Source organism: Uloborus diversus, chromosome 8 (assembly GCF_026930045.1).
Source record: "Uloborus diversus isolate 005 chromosome 8, Udiv.v.3.1, whole genome shotgun sequence".
NCBI lineage: Eukaryota > Metazoa > Arthropoda > Arachnida > Araneae > Uloboridae > Uloborus > Uloborus diversus.
Genome location: NC_072738.1, coordinates 147,059,547 through 147,072,824, shown reverse-complemented (window position 1 = coordinate 147,072,824; position 13,278 = coordinate 147,059,547).

Sequence of the window (13,278 nt, the reverse complement as noted above, 5' to 3'; positions counted from 1 at the left end):
GGGGGAAGGGGTGTTTGAAACATTCCCCTGGAATTATTAAATAATGAAATCTTGAAATACGATTTTAGAATATCTCTTTCAACAGAAAAGGAAAAGAGCGTTTTGAGGAACTTCCTTGGCTAAATTTCTATATTTTCGTTGCTTTAGAAAAAACCCCTGTGACATGCCTCTTTACACATGGGAGGGGGGCTCTCAGGTGTAAGCCAGATACATGGGCGCCCATCTGCAAAGTTGCAAGGGGGGGGGGGAGCTCAAATATTTTCCCCATGGCTTAGCTGGATATTTTCCCCGTGGAAACTGATTTCAGGACAGATTAGAGTCATTAAAATATGACATTTTTAATAACTTATTCATTAATGACTGGAGAAGAAATGTTTTTACATTTTTGCAAAGAAAAAAGTACTAAAAGCAAGAAAGTTCTAATTTCAAAGGGGGGCTTGAGCCCCCCTTGCCCCTTTATATGGGCGTCCTTGGCCAGATACGCATTAAGAGGTCAGTTTCAAAAAGAAAAAAAAAATCAACTGCCTCCTCTTTGAAAACTTTCTGGATCCGTACTTGCGGTTATGCGTCGTTTAGATTTATGATCCGTTTCCATAAACTCTCGATTCATTTCCATTAGTTTAAAATACATTTGTTTCGAAAAAAATCGATCCCTAAAATTCAAAAATTTCTAAATTTTCAATTGTTCTTGATTTTTAGCCAGTGCCGTGCACAGAAATTTTGGGGGCTGTCACAAATCACTTTTATGGGCCCCTCTCCATATTGTTTACCCCTACGTTCCTACATATAGTTCACCCCTAATTTTAAAAATCTTAGGCCCCCTTCAGGCTCGGGCCCAGGATAACAGGTGTCCCTTCTCCCTTCCTGTGCACGGCCCTGTTTCTAGTGAGGGGAAATTAACTCATTCGTAGAAAGTCATATAATGGAAAAAGAAAAAAAAGTGTTGCCAAAACACTTGGGAAAAATATTTTAAGATTTTTAAAGATTTTAAATATTTTAAGAAGTAATAATGCTTTTATCAATTCATTAATGCAATCGGCAGGTTGGAAAACGATGAAAAAGTGTTTACAGGAAACTCATCCCTTGTAAATATATCGATTAAAGGTGACATAATTACATGAACATTAGAAGTATGCAAAGCATTTTTTACTCAAAAGGAATATTTATTTAAAAATTCCATTAATACTTAAAAAAAAACATTACAGATTAATTTGTAAAAGTTACCCACAGAAAAAACTTTTTAGAACATTAAAACTGCAATATTTTCATAAATTTTCATTAATACGGTTAAACCCTTAAAAATCCCTTTGTTAATGTTTCGATTATACATCCTTTTCATTTGTACGGCGTTTCAAGTCCAGTCTCTTGTAAAACGTATAAATGAAGCTTTACTGCATAAGGTTTGGTGGTGTTAAGGTAGAAAATTACTAATAATTACTAAAATTACTATTAATTAGCTTGCGTAAGGTCAGAAGCAAACCCATGCTTATGATTTTAAAAAAGGAAGTTATGAAAAAATCCTTTCGATTTTTGGTTAGGTGTTTTCCATAAACGATGTCACTCTTTGAGGGGGAAGGGGATTCGTGGGAGGAGTTGACTGAGGAAAATATTACTGACAAAAGGAAGGGAGGGGGAAACAACAAACGTGACATCACACATCTTGGCTGAAAGAAAATATTTTTTCAAAGCAATAGGTTTGAAAAATATAGTGTCACATGCGACAAAAGGAGGTTCGGAGGTTCGGTGAAGTGTGACACTTGGTAACAAAGGAGAGAAGGGGGTTTAAAAAAAGAATGATATCATTTAGGGACAGCGCCTTACATTATAAATGAAATTAAACGTGTGACTAAGAGCATCAATTAATTGATTTCTGATAACATAGGTGGCTCATAGGGGGAGGGAGGGGGGGAGGAGGAAGGAGGAAAACCGCCTATCTCGTTCAAAAGCAAAGGGGCCTTGCCCCCTCATTTCTCAGCGTTAAACGTTAATGATCGATTGAAAGATGATTTTCTATAGGGTGAACTGACTTATTTTACGGAAGTAAAAAATAAAAATTCCCCCCAATTAAATGCACTTTTCTCCTCTTATTTCACAAGAATGGAACTTTAAAATGGAAAAAGGAAGTCTACGGTGGTCATCCGTCCTGATTTTCGATGCCATATTCCACATTTTTAGAAGTTAGAAGTTATTAAATTAGTTTTATTAGAAGTCAGTAAGTAATATAGCCCAATTAAAAAAAAAAAAAAAAACAGGCTTAGGTGTCACGTCCTCTATAACCTCTACACTTCGGTCCCCCCTTTTTTTTCGTGCACCAGAAGAAAATGTAGATATTTTTTAACAAATTCAAAAAAAGAAAAGTTCAAATAAACAACGACTCCAAATCCATTACATTAAAATTAAAGTGTTATAACCTATCCACCATGAAAGTGACCAAGATAAAGTGTTATAATCTATCCGCCATGGAAGTGACCAAGATGAAGTGTTGTAATCTATCCACGATGAAAGTGACGAAGAAGAAGTGCTATCATCTATCCGCGCTGAAAGTGACCAAGATCAAGTGTTATAATCTATCCACGATGAAAGGGACCACAATGAAGTGTGATAATGTATCCACAATGAAAAAGTGCAATTTATAGCTTCATGCAAGGCTTCATTTGCATTATGCGAATTTAAACATTTTAGGCGAAATCCTGACTATTGGCGTGTCAAAATAAGTTGTTGGGACAACAGGGTTCCAACACTTTTTTTCGGTAAAAATTCAGTCCATGCTATATAGCAACTGATATTGAGCTTGACGATTGAGAAATTCTACTGCAGTCAAACTCGCTTATAACGACGCTGGTGTAACGAGAACATGGATTTAGTGAGGAAAACAAAATGATTTGGTTGGTACAATGTTAAGTCTATTGGAGCATAACTCGCTTTTAACGAGCAAGCCCCGCTTAAAGCGAGCAATACTTTTGTGATTCATAAAACTTCTGTAAACTGTTCTTTCCACTTCAGAAGAGATAATCCAAGCTTTGGAAAAATTCAATAAACATTTTGAATTCAACCGAAAATTAACAGATTTGACATAAATCTTGAGAACAAGTGATGACGATCCCTTTTTAAAAAAAATCGTGGAGTAGAAGAACATTTAAAAATTATATATTTGTTAAAACGAAAGTTATATATTTCCAAGATATACTTCCTAGGATACTTAGCTCAAAGTCAAGCTAATGCGGATGAAAAAAATAAATTAAAGCGGCCACAATAACAACAAATGTGAAGAATTTGAAGTTTAGCAGCACTCAACATACTCAGAACCTCTTAAGTGCAGAAAAAATACGAAGTATTTTGAAGCCACTGATACAAATAACAATGTTTTTTCGTACCACATATTCCTCGAAAACAATTAGAAAAAAGAAAAGAGGACAGTTCGCAGTAAATAACCAACTTTTTTGGTGTTGTACAAAAATGTATAAATGATAAAGCTAGAATATATAAATTTTTATAATTTTTTCACGAGTCCGTTTTTTACGACCACTCGATTATTACGAGTTAATACCGCGGTCCCTTCGTGATCATTCTAAGCGAGTTTGACTGCACTTGATTGAACGCATATCACCGTATACCAAAGACGGATACAAAGGAGGGGGGGGGGGTGATCCCCCCTCCTTGAGCCGAGATACAGGAACTTTCTTCAGTTATATTTACGATATTAAAGTTCCAAAAACGCAACTTTTCATAATTTCCAATGGCGTAAGGAGAAAGGGTGCTCTTTGTCGAAATTCAAGTCTTTGAAAACGAAATTGTAGTCCGTCTCTTATTACTCTGGTCCAGAGATGGGGATTGGAACTTTCTAAAGGATCTTTTACGAAATTAAAGTTCCAAAACTTCAACTTGAGACGATCTTAGAGATCGTTTATATTTTTCGAAAGAAACACAACTGTAGGACACACCTTTGATTACGTAAGTTTAAGAGACGGGGTTTAGTACACTCCTCCGAAAATTATTAGAAATTGAAGTTCCCAAGAATAAAGAGTAAAAAATAATCGCCCCCTCCTTGAAAATTTCCTGAATCTGTCCCTGCGGTATATTTGTTGTGACAGCATTCTTTTTCCATGTCGAAACTAGAACTCATTCACGACGTCCAAATCGCACGACGGTGAAACATTTTTTTTTTTGCGGTAAAGCATGTTTTTTTTTTGCAATGGAAGTATATTTTTTGCGCTTTTTATCGCTGCATACGGTCTTAAATTACTTTCACCCAACAGGTCTTTTAAGAGGTAAATTTTATTTATTCCTCACAAAAACGTATGGCATTGACAGCATTCTTTAAATAAATAAAAAAAATCTTGCTGTGAAACATATTTCTTGCGATGAAACAGATTTTCTTTCTTAATTTTTTTTCTGGGGTAAAGCATTTTTTTTTGCCGTGAAACATTATTTTTTTGAGCTTTTTTTTTTTTGCTATTTCTCTATACACCAGGCTTCAAATAGCTCCATTTCACCTACCTTTATTTTTTGTGAGTATCCCGCCCCCCGCCCCCCGCGATCTTTTTATCACCTTTCAAATTGAAAAACCTTCACTTTCACTTACATTCATGTCTTTATTTTTTTTTGGTTTTCTAAAATAAACTTTTATTCATGACTTACCATTTCGAGTCTTTGACTGGAGGTATAATGGGAAAGGGGGACTTGAGCTCCACTTCTTCGTGCGACGTCATCGAAGCGCATACGATTCTGAGAGGCGTCAAGAATCGCTATGGGAATGCTGTCAAGCCAACTGCAATATCGAAATCGTCACGCGAGTAGTATGTCACGGAATGCGCTGATTTTGTTAGCTGATTCACGCAACAAGCGTCGTGCATTGTGCACTGCCATTATTGCCTGATTGACTTAATAATAATAAAATACATGAAAAAAAAAATCTGAACTTTATGCATAACTGTAGCTCTCAAAGACGCACGGAGTAATCAGTTATACTACAGAGCATAAGTCTTTAACCTGGGTTCCATGGAACCCTCTCTCTTTGACAGGGGTCCCACAAATGATAACTGTTTGCTAAATCAAAATTTTAGCAAATGTTTTTAGTTTTATAAATGATCGAATTCTTAAGACCGATTTGAGTGTTAAAATACATATGAAGCGTGTCCGAAAAGTCTTTGACACATTTTAAAAATTTACAGAAAAGCAACAAGTTTTCATATGAATTTTCGGTTTTCCCCATTAAACTTCACAGGTTGAAAAATTTTTAACGACAGAAAGAATAAAGGAGTAAAGGAAATAGGGAATAAAGAAAAAAGGGAAAAAGTGTAATTATAAGTAATTTAACATCTTCAATGGAACACCTATTACAACGAATAGTGCAAAAAATAGTGCAATCGACTCTTTCCCATTGTCGCTCTTCCCCTACTAAAGACCTAATGGAAGAAATTGTAATTTTTTTCTGAATCAAAATCTGTACTCGAAGCCATACGTAACGGTGAGACAAAACTGACGCAAGAAATTAATTTCTTCTCCACTCACTCCATATATCTTGCGTTCTCCAGTGGATCCCTGCTCATGTCGGAATTGACGGAAATGAGTGTGAAGATGTCACTGCAAAGGAAGCACGTGACCAAGATCAATCTCTAACAGCTACCTTCACAGACGTGAATGCTGTTGCCAAGCGAAGGATCTACAATCAACATTTCAGCAAGGCAACTCACTGCCCAAGAAATCTCTCTTCTACAATAACTAGGCTACGTACTGGACATTTCAAGAACATGAAGATGTTACGAACTGATAATCAATCCTATCCTACCTGCAAGCACTGTCCCCATTCACAAATTATTAAATTTATTATTAACTTCGAATTCGCTCCCTCCTCCAACTAGGAAGTTTAGTTTTCCTGCAGTTGTTTCAGGCTTAGTTACCATTAGCCCAAAGCAGGCAGGCATTTTCATTTGTGTCACTTAGACTTGGCGAATACTTGGCGAATCTCACGACACCAGAGGCGTTTTCTTTTGCATTTACTGATTACTCTCAAGAAGTTACCTAAATTGCTACAAGTTGTACAAATGAAGACTTCTCACTGTTGCCAAAAATACTGTTATCTACCAGTTTATAGCAATACAAATACAAATACAAAAGTGACGACCAGCAACAGGCTCTGGGCCCAGCTAGACTGGTCCTAGTCAATTTACAATCCCCAGTGAAGATCAATGGCCCTCTTAAAACTATCTACTACTCCCTTGCTCATTACCACCTCTTCCGCGGTAAGCTGTTCCAAGGTTCCACTACCCTGCTAAAATAATAATTTTTCCTAATACCCATGTTAGCCTGAGATTTAAATAGCTTAAAACAATGACCCCTTGTCCTGTTTTCAGTGCTAAACTTCAGCCCCGTAACATCTTTCATTTTAATAAATTTAAACAACTGAATCATGTCTCCTCGGTCGCTTCTTTGCTCAAGACTGTACATTTTTAGCCTTCTAAGCCTGGAATCGTAGTCTAAGTGAGAAAGTCCATTTATTAGCATTGTAGCCCGCCTTTGAACCCTTTCCAATACATTAATATCTTTCTTAAGATAAGGAGACCAAAACTGAACAGCATACTCCAAATGAGGTCTTACCAAACTTCTATATAAGGGCAGAAGAACTTCTTTAGATTTGTTTGAAATAGATCTATTGATAAACCCAAGCACCTTATTGGCTTTGTTACTAGCAATGCTGCACTGTTGGCTAAACTTCAAATCTTGACTTATTAAGACCCCCAGATCAGTAACTTTGTCTGCCTGACTAATAACTGTTTATAGATTAACTGAGTTTATTTATTAAATGTATTGCCTTCTGTTCGGTTACGTCCCATCCAGATCAAGTGAGTTCCCAATGAGAACGAAACGTAGGTTTCTGGATTTCGTAGTGTTGCTCGAATTGCAGGCAAGCAAAATAATATAAATTGCCTGGTAATATAAAATGCTTGGAATTAACTTGCAATTCAGTCAGCCTTGATCAAGGTTGTAATAACTAAAAATCCTCATTTTATTGGTAAAGACGGGTTATGCAAGATGTACTATTTGCAATAGGGATTTTTCAGTTGAACGTGGTGGTCGTGATGATCGCCGCAAACATTTTACTCCAAAAAGACATATCGACCGGGTGAAAAGTACAGCTAATAATCAAGAATTGAATTTTAAAATCAATATTTTCTAGTCTTAAAATTATTCTGTGTAAATTTTTTTATCTCGTGTTAATATTTTCTGTATCATATTTGAAATTAGTTAAGTATCATTGTTTTTGTTATTTATATTGTTGACCATTTATCACTGTGTGTGTATGTGTGTGTGTGTTTGAATCTGACGCAGCGCCCTCCACCCCCCCCCCCCCCGCCCGCAAAATGCTGCTACAGTTCTGGATTTTCAAAAGTCGTCCGCTCTGGCTATACTTCACCATCTCTATCTTTATTATTATTACTAATAATAAAGATGAAAGTCTCGTCTCTGTCCGGATGTCTGGATCTCAGTGACGCGCATAGCGCCTAGACCGTTCGGCCGATTTTCATGGAATTTGGCACAAATTTAGTTTGTAGAGGGATGTGCACCTCGAAGCGATTTTTCGGCAATTCGATGTGGTTCTTTTTCTATTCCAATTTTAAGAACAAAAATATAATAAGATGGACGAGTAAATTACGAAATTATCATAACATGGGACCGCAACATATGGGTACAAGCCAATTGGCGAGAAAATTCACCATCCATTATTTGTAAATATATACAGGCGAACCAAAAAACCTTTTAATTTTTCTATTACGGGTAAAGCCGTGCGGGTACCACTAGTGAATAATAAAACGGATGCATAAAGATACTAGCGGTTCTGTCGTGCCTGAAATATATTGCGAGAAATCAACCCCAATGATTCCACGCACGCAGAACTCCGTCTTTTTTCCTTCATCTGCAATTTGAACTTGACTTTGAAGGATAAAATTAAGCATTTTGGAGGAAAGTGAGAAAAAAAAAAGTGACTATTATTTTTTGACTTACTTGGCGGTAGGCCCAGTCGGTGAAACCAAACAGCCGACCGAGCCCGACCATTCCTGGTCACAATTAATTTAAGCAGCACTGCATTTTACTTAAGCATGTTGCATTAAAGGTTCGGATGTATTTGGTGCTGCCATCTACAGTAAGTAAGTGAGAATTAAAGTTTAGATTAGTTTCATACTTGCACATCGCGTTTGAAATTATCAAACCATGAGCACAGTAAGATGGAAGTTACTCCCACATCTTTCGATTTTAGGTCAAATTGCTATTTCTAGGATGTATAAGTAAAAGTTCTTGCGCTGCAACTGCCTCCCTACCCATTTTTCGAATTTTTAAAATAAAAATGCTTCTGTTCAATATTTTCTTGAAGCTTTTATTCTGAGCAATATCAATGATTTACGTTTAATTAAACTGTGAATCGAGTTGATACATTATTTGGACGATTTTTAATTGTTGCATTAAGATGTATTCTCGTTTTACGTCAATCATTTCATTTATTTTTTCCTTTTACTAAAATTAAATATTAAATAACTTTTGACGAATGCATAGTTTCCTGAAACTTCATGCGCAAATTAATCACACAGAAATATGAAAGATTATAATACTTCTGTCAGTTTTTTGATAAGTTTGTAATTAATTCCAGTATTTCCGTTTCAACCGATATACCAGACTGATCAAAATCAAAATATCGTTACCGCGGTAGTAGATATACCGGATAATCCAAAAGTCAGGACCAACTTTAAAAATAAGTAATTCGAAAACGAATAAAGGTAAAAAGATGTGGTTTTCACTTAACTGATTTAAAGGAATCCGGGTTTAATCTGGCAAGGAACAAAAAATAGTTCTGTTTTCGACCAACAGATGGCGCTGTAGGATTTCTGATTTAGGATGAATGCAAAGCAACAAACGATATAAAATGGAGCTACGGCAGCAGGTAATGGTAGTCGAAAGAAAATATGCGTCAAAATGCTGTCCATAGTTGAGAAAGCCCGTTATTTAAGCTATATTGTAAAAATTATGGTGAAATAAAAAGATACAGCGCCATCTGCTGGTCGAAAACAGAACTATTTTTGTTTCGTTGCACACAAAACCCGCTTACTTTTGTTTCGTTCAGTGCAAACTGCATTTTTTTTGTCTTCATTCATTTTCGAAATTTTTGGAGTTGATAGTGATTTTTGGATCCCCCTGTATGTCGATGCATGACGGCATATCACCCAGCTCTAAATGTGTCTAAAATAAAAAAAATGCTTCTCAGTTTTTGAAGTTATGATGTTTTGCTTCTAAAGCGCACATACACGCACCAGTAGGGTGGTTCAAAAAAACTTTTTTCCAGCTAGAGTCCAGGACGCCCCCATTTTTTTAGACTTACTAATAGTATTATGCTGTAGAATTTTAGGTTCTTACTCAAATTTTAAGAGGGTGCTCAATGACCCCTCAATTTAACATTAGCTGTAGCATAGAAAATGCCACACATTTAGAAACATTTAATTTACCCAGCTGTTTTTTTTTTTGTAAATAATTATTTTATTGCAATGTATATGCATATTACTAGTGCATAATATAATCTGTAGCATTGTTTTTTCACTTCAATCTAATTTTAACCTCCCTCCTCATGCTTACGAAGTTTGGGGTAGGGGGTTGAGCACCCTCTTTCAGTTGAAATAGAAAGCTAAAATTCTTCCAGTATAAAACTATCCACAAATCTAAAAATACTGAAATAAGTCTAAGAATACTAGGAGAAACTTTTTTTTTTTTACATGCACCAGTAAAAGTACCAGTTTCCTTTTACTTATTTAAAAGGAAGGATTCTTTAATAGGGGTAAAAGGAATTCATGTGCTGCCCACATCACATATTAAAATTTAGATCGGTACATTCAGGGTATCTTGAGCCACTGTGGATAACTTTGCGCCCCTTGGTATTTTTATGTTACATTTTAAAATCATAAATTGCAGAGATCTTATTTTATGATCTCACCACCAAAAATACAACACTGCGACATATATACATTTTTCCTGAGTCACATAAATTTAAAAAAAAAAAAAGGAGGTGCAGAATTCCTGGACTGGCTGAAAAGTGCATTAATCATTGTCTTTTTAGTTTTCAACTCCTCAGACGACAAGAAAAAAAAAAAAAGTGACTGGTTGGTGATTCTGTGGCATTTTTAAGCAGTTCTTTTAAAGTTTAAGTATGATAATATCTTGAAGTCGGGGAGACAACAAGTGAGAAAAAAAAAATAGCACGTGCATATTGTGATATTTTAAAAGTTTGTTTTATTTTTAACAGCACACTACTTCTCTAACCTAAAATTGTTCTTTAGTCTATATTATTAATTGGAGTCAATGAGCAATTTCAGATTATTTTAAACACTAGCTGCTTCGCCTAGCTTTGCACTGTCCACCTCGAAAATAAAAGTTATATCAAGTGACGTACGCGTGTTCAACAATGAGGCTTGAACAAAAAAAAAAAAAAAAAAATCCTTAAAATTTTTCGGCAGATTGCGGAAAAATAATCAAAAAGTAAACGTTTTAAATCCCCTGATTACAGGAGAAGCCTCAAAACAAAGCCAGAATTTTATCTCTTCATATTCCAGAAAAAAAAGTGGCAACACATCTTTCTTCACAATGATTTTGTTCATTTCTACAAATCTTAATATATAAAAATCAATGTCCTGAGATAACATATATATATATATATATATATATATATATATATATATATATATATATATATATATATATACATATATATATATATATCAACGCACAGCCAATACTGCTGAAGCCTCAGATTTGAAATTTGGCAGGCATGTCCACATGATTACGAAAGTATCCACTAAGAAAGGATTTTTCGAAATATCAATTAGTTCAGGAGAAATTAATTAAAACCCCTTAATTTCTGCGAAATTAAAACCTGTCATTGAAATTTAAATCCCTTATTTTTGGAGGCTTTCCTCCATTCAAATCATTATTCAGTACTTCCTCTCAACTTTTGCTCGATAGCGAATTTTAAATTTGATATTGTTTTTGTTTCTCACGCGATTCTCGAGACTTTTCTCAAGTCAAATAATAATGTTTCTGTCTTTTGCTATCATTTTTTCAAAATTAGAAACGAAGTTTTTAAGAACATCATCACAGGTGGACTATCCTTTTGAATTAAAAAGAGTGCAGTTTCCTGTAAAAGTTTGCTTTGCAATAACCGTTAATAAGTCTCAAGGACAGACATTAAAAGTAGCAGGGATCGATTTAAGAGAGGACTTTTTATCACACGACCAATTTTATGTAGCTTGCTCGAAAGTCAGTTCATTAAGCAGCTTAATAATTTTAGCACCAGAAAAAAAAAAAAATATGTTTTATACAAAGAAGTTCTTGCTTAAACATAGGTATAACAATAAAATGTGGATGGCCTGTGTTTGCAAAGATAATCAATACTTTAAAAGGATCGTTAATAACAGTTAAAGATCGGTTAAGGACAAGGGCATATATATAAGGAGTCCAGGGGTCCCGGGATCCTCCCAAAATTAGAAAAAATTATAGGTAATAAGTAATTATTATAGGGGATTTTCGAAACTAGGTGCACCAAGCACTGTTAACCCTACTAATTAAATTACCCGAGCAATGCCGGGTACGGGAATGCTAGTTTTAATATAAAAGCATTGTTACGGAAAGTTGAGATGAAGCATTGAATAATAATTTGAATGGAGGAAAGCCTTCGAAAAAATAGGGATTTTATGTCGAAATCTAACTACCAAACGGCACGAACTTGAGGGTCACAAATTCGGACAAAATTCTAGATATATGTCCATTCCGACAAGGTATGAGCCCAGGTAACGCGGTTTGACTGCACAGGCCCTAGTTCGGCTGCAATGGGGTCCAAAGATTGTAATTTGGACCCAGTAATGGAGTTTCCTTCAGAATTACAATCCTTACAACTTTTTTCCGTTATTGTGCTGCAATATGAGCCATTTGTATGCACTTACCTTTGAATTAATTACTTTGAATACTAGTTTTTAAAAAGTGTTTCTCAAATTTGAATGCCGAAATAACGTAGTTACAGGATTTACAGGATATTTATCGTTTGCAAAGAAAACTAATTATTTCGTTTTATATTAATCGTCTGCTAGTAAAAAGTATTTATCGTTTGCTAATTGAAACATTTACTAAATATTTATCGTCGGCTTTCATACATGTTCCACAACGATAAGCAAAAAATGGGAGAGGGGGAAAAGCTCTAATTTATTGCACATGACACTTTAAAAAACAAATACAAAATCATTTCGACTTTTTAAGTAACTTAAATAATGCACATAAATAACTAGGTGTTTTCTCCTCCACTCATTTTACTTAAAAAAAGATGCCAAACATGACGGAAGATCAAACATAGCATCAAAGTGAAATTCCAATGGAAACACCACTGCATTTGTATGGCCAAACTAGTAACTTTGGACCCTCATTAAAGCCAAACTAGGGCCTATGCAGTCAAACCGCTTTACCATGGCTCATATCTAGTGGGAATGGACCTATATCTAGAATTTTGTCCCAAACTGTGACCCTCAAGATCGTGCCGTTTGGTCGTAAGTATTCTAATTCGCAACTCCAGAGCTCGAATACGCTACCTTGCGGTGATTAACAATACTAAAGAAAAGGGTAAAACATTCCATTCCACGTGTTTTCTTTGGGGTAAATTACAAGCTTCAGACAGTTTATGGTGTAATGTAATTTCAGAAGAATAAAAAAGAAAACTTCCCACAAACACGCTGAAAAATTTCTGCCATTCACTAAGCGTCAAAGCAAGTTATAAGTTACGGCGTGCGTTTGTTTTACCTTTTTCGTCCGCCATTAGATAGTGGCTGCAGCGCCCCCTATAGTTTATTGGAGTTGCAAATTAAGAGTTTTTAATTGATATCTCAGCTCATTATTTTCGGAGGGTTATGTTAAATAGCCAAACATAAAGACCGGAAAATTACGAACCCATCGATCCCTGGTTCGATGGTCAGTTTACTGTCGTTCGGGAGAAGTAACTTGGACATAGATAGACAGATAGATACTTGGATAGGTAGATATATAGATAGGTACATGCGCTCAGTTTTTAATTATGTAAGATTATATCCTGTTCGACCGGGGCACGTTTACGCAGTGCCCTTTTTTCAAAACGAATTATAACTGTAGAGCCAAGAGTCATAATAGATTGATGCTGCTCCCTAGCAAATATCCTCACAAGTTTTTGAGCATCAGTCGAGCTTCGGTCTAGCATGCAAAAGGAATAATCTGTTTTCTACC